This window comes from Petromyzon marinus, unplaced genomic scaffold (genome assembly GCF_048934315.1).
Source record: "Petromyzon marinus isolate PM22_M1 ecotype Great Lakes invasive population unplaced genomic scaffold, UKy_Petmar_22M1.pri1.0 PM_G_Scaffold_35, whole genome shotgun sequence".
NCBI classification, from domain to species: Eukaryota; Metazoa; Chordata; class Hyperoartia; order Petromyzontiformes; family Petromyzontidae; genus Petromyzon; species Petromyzon marinus.
Window position 1 is genome coordinate 2,250,349 of NW_027422928.1, and position 7,983 is coordinate 2,258,331.

Below are 7,983 nucleotides of genomic sequence, written 5' to 3' on the forward strand. Positions count from 1 at the left end.
TAGGTGCATGAGGAGGAAGTCACGTGTGTGTGGTGTTGAACAAGGCGTGGTCGTCAACAGCTGTGGTGGAATTGCTGTGGCTCCGTGCCGTGCCCTCTGTGCTGGTCACCAGGGGTCAGCGCCACACACACACAGCTCGGACAAAGCGCCCTGACGAGTATTTATTAACTCTGGGCTTGCACAGTATCACAGAAACAAGTTGGGTTATTAAATGCATTCTAGATTTAAAGCTTTCGTGACTGCTAGGATCCATACTCTTGGTTCTATTGGGTAAAGTCACGTAGTTGAAAATAAAATAACAAAAAATCACGACGTTTCGGCCACAACACAAGCGGCCTTCATCAGGTGAAGGGACGAGACTGTCTGGAGGACAGCGCTGGAGTGGAAGAAGCCACGCTTAGATCACGACCTTTAAGCTGTGTGAGAAGAAAAACACCAAGCGCCTTGACAAAGGAATTAGCATATAATTTAGCATTGAAATGGCTCATTGAAATAGCTAAATTAAAGTATACACATCCGCAGAGGTACCCCTTGACAAAGGAATTTGCATGGAATTTAGCATTGAAATAGCTGAGTGATTAGCTTGTAACTGGTCACAGAAATAGCTATGTTAAAGTTAGAGCATATACATTCACCGAGGCACCTAGTACTCATCAAACAGGAGAATTTAGCGAAACACAACCACGCTCAGACAGCGGACCTTTAAACTGTGTGCGAGCAAACAAGGTGTTCTGACAAAGAAATTAGCATAAAAATTAGCATTTGATTGGCGGATTTTCGGAAAGAGGTGGTGTACGTGCCGGTGGACTTGCCGTTTGGCGCGGGGGGGGGGGGGGGGGGGAGTTTACCTATTGATGGTGTGAGAAGGGAATTTATAAGAGCTGCGAAAGTTTGGTGTACCACTATTTGAAAAAGTATACTGTACCATTGAAATTAGTTTAATGTTTAGTTCGATTTAGAAAATCTTTCCAATGGTTGCTTAATTTGAAACCATCCTCTCGGTTGAAATTGTGTCTGTGTTTGTAGATCTGAATTGCTTCATGAACAAATCTCTGATAAAAGCCCGTGGGTTTGCAAAGAACCTTGGTATCGGAGAAAATTATATTGTGATCCCCCACAGCGTTGTAACAGTGATCAGCCACGGCAGAAGAATTCGTTTTACCGTGTTTCAAATCTGATTTGTGCTCGCGAATTCGGTCAGAGGCATGTCGCTTTGTCTCACCGATATAGCAATCACCGCAGGTACAACTCAATTTGTAAACCCCGGGGTACTGTAAATCAGGAATGACATCCTTCACGGATGGGATCAGATCACGAATTTTGTGTACTGTATTGAACCGGACCTGGATCTTGTGTTTGTTTAGAATTTTGGAAATCTTTTTAGTAACGCCTGCTATATATGGAAGTGTGATGGTTTTGACCGGAGTATCAAGTGGTTGTTTCTGTATGGAGGGAGAGACAGCTTGGCGGATGGTACGGTCAGACTAACCATTCCTTTTGAGGGCCAGGTGTACGTGTTTTAATTCACTGGTCAGGTGGTGTTGGTCCGAAATGCAATGAGCCCTATGGTATAAAGTTTTGATGAGAGAATTCTTTTGAGCTGGGTGGTGGTGGGAATCAGGTTTCAAGTAGGAATCTGTGTGGGTGGGTTTCCTGTAGACAGAATGCCCCAATGAGCCATCAGGTCTCCTCTCAAACAGAACATCTAAGAATGGTAGCTTGCCATCTTTCTCCAAAGTGTCATCCACATATCTCTTCCACAGAGAAGGTCTGAGGGTGGAAGTCTGGATGGCGTCTGATTCAAATTTCTCCATGAAAATATTGGCTATCACTGGTGATAAGGGGGATCCCATGGGGGTACCCTCATTTTGTTTGTAGAAGGAGCCATTCCAAGTAAAGTAGGTATTGTTGAGGCAGTGCCTAACCAGTGCAGGTGTGTCGGGTCTAGTCCATGTTGGACTAAATTTTCAATTATTTCAATGGTGTCAGGTACTGGGACCTTGGTGAACAAAGAGACCACATCGAAGCTGACAAGGATATCGTCAGGGGACAATACAACGTCTTTGACCATAGAGACCAATTGGGCTGAGTTAAGTACTGCTGAGGTGGTCTTGCCAGTGAAAGGCAGCAAGGTATCTGACAGAAAACGGGCTAGTCTATAGGTAGGGGAGTTGATCGTGGATACGATGGGTCGAAGTGGGGTGCCTTCTTTATGAATCATGGGAAGACCACAGAATCTAGGGGGTCTTGCAGCAGAAGGTTTTAGGGAGGGACGTTTAGTTGGGTCGATTAGGGAGGTCGAACTTGTGATGATCTTGTTGGTTTTTATCGCTAGGCTATTAGTAGGGTCATTTTTTTTTATTTTTGAGTAACTTCCATCGTTGAGCAGATTCTGGATTTTGTTGTTGTATGAATCTTTATCCATAATAACAGTAGCGTTGCCTTTATCGGCTGAGAGGATGACTATATCACTTCTGTTTTTTTTAAATTCACGAGTTCAGAGCGTTCATTTTTGCTGATGTTACTAATGGGTTTCTTAGCATTCTGAAGAACACCTTGTTTGCTCGCACACAGTTTAAAGGTCCGCTGTCTGAGCGTGGTTGTGTTTCGCTAAATTCTCCTGTTTGATGAGTACTAGGTGCCTCGGTGAATGTATATGCTCTAACTTTAACATAGCTATTTCTGTGACCAGTTACTAGCTAATCACTCAGCTATTTCAATGCTAAATTCTATGCTAATTCCTTTGTCAAGGGGTAACTCTGCGGATGTGTATACTTTAACTTAGCTATTTCAATGAGCCATTTCAATGCTAAATTATATGCTAATTCCTTTGTCAAGGCGCTTGGTGTTTTTCTTCTCACACAGCTTAAAGGTCGTGATCTGAGCGTGGCTTCTTCCACTCCAGCGTTGTCCTCCTGACAGTCTCGTCCCTTCACTTGATGAAGGCCACTTGTGTTGTGGCCGAAACGTCGTGATTTTTTGTTAATTTTTTTGTTATTTTATTTTCACCTACGTGACTTTACCCAATAGAACCAAAGAGTATGGATCCTAGCAGTCACGAAAGCTTTAAATCTAGAATTGATAACCTCTATGGGGAGAGTTTTCACCTATCTGTTAGAGCTTTTAACAGACAACGGGACAAGAAGTCGCAACTCATCGAGACGCTGACCTTCCTCAAAAGATGCCGCGATCACAAGGTAATACCCATCGCTTTCACACTCACTTCTGCTGCTGTATCTTCTCCGAATTCTAAACAGATTCTGCTTAAGGCCAGCCTATCTTTAATCTCAGAGAGGATAAGGCTACTCCGATTTGAACTCGATACTTTAGACAGGCCTCTCCTACAAGCTCATTTAATGTTAACACAAAAAATGTCACCTTCTGATTGGAATCACGTAGACAACATGACTGCTTCTTCTGCTGAGTCACTGTTAGTCAAATGTAAAGCTAACCTGATTTCTAAATTCAACCACCTATCAAAGAAGAACCCAGTTCCACATATAACAAAACTAGATGTTAACAAAATCGTCATTAATCAGAGTAGCACCCCGATTTCGGACATTCTGAAAACAGTACTGGCTAGGGGACTAAATTTTGCTGTCACCCCAAAACACATACCAGTAGATGATATCATCTCTCAGGTCGATGTAGCCCTCAAAGGCGTAGGACACATCCAAGCAGACGTTGCGAGAGCTGAAATAGCCACTATTCTTAAGAATGCTAAGAAACCCATTAGTAACATCAGCAAAAATGAACGCTCTGAACTCGCGAATTTAAAAAACAGAAGTGATATAGTCATCCTCTCAGCCGATAAAGGCAACGCTACTGTTATTATGGATAAAGATTCATACAACAACAAAATCCAGAATCTGCTCAACGATGAAAGTTACTCAAAAATAAAAAAATGACCCTACTAATAGCCTAGCGATGAAAACTAACAAGATCATCGCAAGTTCGACCTCCCTAATCGACCCAACAAAACGTCCCTCCCTAAAACGTTCTGCTGCAAGACCCCCTAGATTCTATGTTCTTCCCAAGATTCATAAAGAAGGCACCCCATTACGACCCATCGCATCCACGACCAACTCCCCTACCTATAGACTAGCCCGTTTTCTGTCAGATACCTTGCTGCCTTTCACTGGCAAGACCACCTCAGCAGTACTTGACTCAGCCTAATTGGTCTCCATGGTCAAAGACGTTGTACTGTCCCCTGACAATATCCTTGTCAGCTTCGATGTGGTCTCTTTGTTCACCAAGGTCCCAGTACCTGATACCATTGAAATAATTGAAAATATGGTCCAACATGGACTAGACCCCGACACATCTGCACTGGTTAGGCACTGCCTCAACAATACCTACTTTACTTGGAATGGCTCCTTCTACAAACAAAATGAGGGTACCCCCATGGGATCCCCCTTATCACCAGTGATAGTCAATATTTTAATGGAGAAATTTGAATCAGATGCCATCCAGACTTCCACCCTCAGACCTTCCCTGTGGAAGAGATATGTGGATGACACTTTCGTCATTTGGCCAGATGGCCTCCCAGCTCTGAACCTTTTCCTACACCACATCAATTCCAAACATCCCGCCATCAAATTCACCATGGAAGTGGAGAAAGATGACAAGCTACCATTCTTAGATGTTCTGTTTGAGAGGAGACCTGATGGCTCATTGGGGCATTCTGTCTACAGGAAACCCACCCACACAGATTCCTACTTGAAACCTGATTCCCACCACCACCCAGCCCAAAATAATTCTCTCATCAAACTTTATACCATAGGGCTCATTGCATTTCGGACCAACACCACCTGACCAGTGAATTAAAACATGTACACCTGGCCCTCAAAAGGAATGGTTACTCTGACCGTACCATCCGCCAAGCTGTTTCTCCCTCCATACAGAAACAACCACTTGATACTCCGGTCAAAACCATCACACTACCATATATAGCAGGCGTTACTAAAAAGATTTCCAAAATTCTAAACAAACACAAGATCCAGGTCCGGTTCAATACAGTACACAAAATTCGTGATCTGATCCCATCCGTGAAGGATGTGATTCCTGACTTACAGTGCCCCGGGGTTTACAAATTGAGTTGTACCTGCGGTGATTGCTATATCGGGGAGACAAAGCGACATGTCTCTGACCGAATTCGCGAGCACAAATCAGATTTGAAACACGGCAAAACAAATTCTTCTGCCGTGGCTGATCACTGTTACAACGCTGTGGGTGATCACGATATAATTTTCTCCGATACCAAGGTTCTTTGCAAACCCACGGGTTTTTATCAGAGATTTGTTCACGAGGCAATTCAGATCTACACAGACACAATTTCAACCGAGAAGATGGTTTCAAATTAAGCAACCATTGGAAAGATGTTCTAAATCGAACTAAACATTAAACTAATTTCAATGGTACAGTATATTTTTCAAGTAGTGGTACCCCAAACTTTTGTAGCTCTTATAAATTCCCTTTTCACACCATCAATAGGCAAACTCCCCCCCCCCCCTCCCGCGCCAAACGGCAAGTCCACCGGCACGTACACCACCTCTTTTCTAAAATCGGCCAATCAAATGATATTTTTATGCTAATTTCTTTGTCAGGACACCTTGTTTGCTCGCACACAGTTTAAAGGTCCGCGGTCTGAGCGTGGTTGTGTTTCGCTAAATTCTTCTGTTTGATTTGTACTAGGTGCCTCAGTGAATGTATATGCTCTGACTTTAACATAGCTATTTCTGTGACCAGTTACAAGCTAATCACTCAGCTATTTCAATGCTAAATTATATGCTAATTCCTTTGTCAAGGGGTGCCTCTGCGGATGTGTATACTTTAACTTAGCTATTTCAATGAGCCATTTCAATGCTGAATTATATGCTAATTCCTTTGTCAAGGCGCTTTGTTTCTTCTCACACAGCTTAAAGGTCGTGATCTTCGCGTGGCTTTTTCCACTCCAGCGCTGTCCTCCAGACAGTCTTGTCCCTTCACCTGATGAAGGCCGCTTGTGTTGTGGCCAAAACGTCGTGATTTTTGTTATTTTATTTTTTACCTACGTGACTTTACCCAATAGGGAGATCACACAAACTCCACTCACTCACTCTGTAGGACAGGGGGACAAAGATGACAAAGATCCTCCGTGTAGCCTGAAAAAGACCGTTGGGGCAAGTGCTGTTAGTGAGCACCAGACAGACACGGACAAAGAGAGACACAGAGAGAGAGACACAGAGAGACACACACACACAGAGACACAAAGAGAGAGACACAGAGAGACACACACACAGAGACACAGAGAAAGACACACACAGAGACACAGAGAGAGAGACACACATAAAGACAGAGGCATATGTACAATCTCGTGCCACTCACTTTCCATCAAGGGCAGGACTACAACGGCGACCCAGCGTGAGGATCACGACGGCGAGGATGAGAAGGAGAATCTCACACGGAGGAGGTAGCGGTCACCGGGATCGTCCAGCGCCGAGGAGACGTCGCACCGTGTCTCCGTTGTGGAAGCGCAGACGGTCTGCCAGCGGGCTCGTCTGAAGCTGCGCAGACAGAGACACAGGGAGGAGTGGTGAGGGTGGTGAGGAGCCAGTGGGTGAGAGAGACGTGTGTGTGTGTGAGTGGGTTGGTGGATGAGTGGGTTGGTGAGTGAGTGGGTGAGTGGGTTGGTGAGTGGGTGAATGGGTTGGTGAGTGAGTGGGTGAATGGGTGAGTGGGTGATTGAGTGGGTGAGTGAGTGGGTTGGTGAGTGAGTGGGTTGGTGAGTGGGTTGGTGAGTGGGTGGGTCAGTGGGTTGGTGAGTGGGTGAGTGAGTGGGTTGGTGAGTGGGTTGGTGAGTGGGTGAGTGAGTGGGTGAGTGGGTGAGTGGGTTGGTGAGTGAGTGGGTGAGGTGGTTGGTGAGTGAGTGGGTAAGTGAGTGGGTTAGTGAGTGGGTGAGTGAGTGGGTTGGTGAGTGAGTGGCTGAGTGAGTGAGCATCTCACAGTTTGCTCTGAACTGTGTATGTAACATTCAGGAACGTTGAGTTGGTCGTGGTCGTGGTGGTCGAGTTGATGGTGAAAGGATCAACAAGTGGGGGTCTATCCCCTCCATCCCCACTGGGAGCCGCTTCAACGGGGTCCCAGCAAAGGGTCGCCAGGAGGTCTCGAGACTCCAAACGAACATTCAGTGGGAACAGCGGAGCTGGGCAGATGGGGAAAAACATTCAAGAGTGCGTTAACCACTGCACCACCACTCCTCACTCACACACACAGTGCGTGAACCACTGCACCACCACTCCCCACACACTTCCACACACAGTGTGCTAACCACTGCACCACCACTCCACACACACACAGTGCGTTAACCACTGCACCACCACTCCCCACACACACACACAGTGCGCTAACCACTGCACCACCACTCCACACTCACACAGTGCGCTAACCACTGCACCACCACTCTCCACTCACACTTACACAGTGCGCTAACCACTGCACCACCACTCTCCACACAGTGCGCTAACCACTGCACCACCACTCCCCACACAGTGCGCTAACCACTGCACCACCACTCACCCCACAATCACAACCTGGCACCCGATTTATCGACCACCTCGGGCTCTGCTCACCGTGGCTGCTGCACGTGACGAGGTGGTGGAGGAGGAGGAGAGGCAGGATGAAGGGGAAGAGTAGGCCAAGTTTGTAGAGTTTCGACATCGCCATTAACCCCACACGCAGCCACGCGTCCGCCTCACCCAAGTCACGTGCTGAGGAAATCGATTCAAGGTTTAATTAAAAACTCGGATCGATTCCTATGTGGATAACAAATGCGAATCGATAGTGGTCAAAAATGTAGCCGATGGCATCGATCCCTATTGAGACTGCATTGGAATTGACGTTGGTCGTGAGTGTAAAATGGAATCGAATACATTTTCGATAACATGGGAATTGATTATGGCGATTTGTTCTAACATAGGAATCGATCTAGCTAGTGATTTAAAG

At 45.8% G+C, this 7,983-nt stretch overlaps 1 long non-coding RNA gene across 1 annotated transcript; it reads right to left on the bottom strand.

Moving 5' to 3' along the window:
• Positions 1-6,398: 6,398 nt before the first annotated feature.
• On the bottom strand, positions 6,399-7,766 carry LOC142915774 (uncharacterized). The gene is made up of 3 exons (XR_012936096.1): positions 7,611-7,766; positions 6,985-7,183; positions 6,399-6,545 (listed from the first exon to the last, which is right to left on the bottom strand). It is a non-coding gene; the product is annotated as an uncharacterized LOC142915774 (long non-coding RNA).
• Between the last annotated feature and the right edge of the window lie 217 nt (positions 7,767-7,983).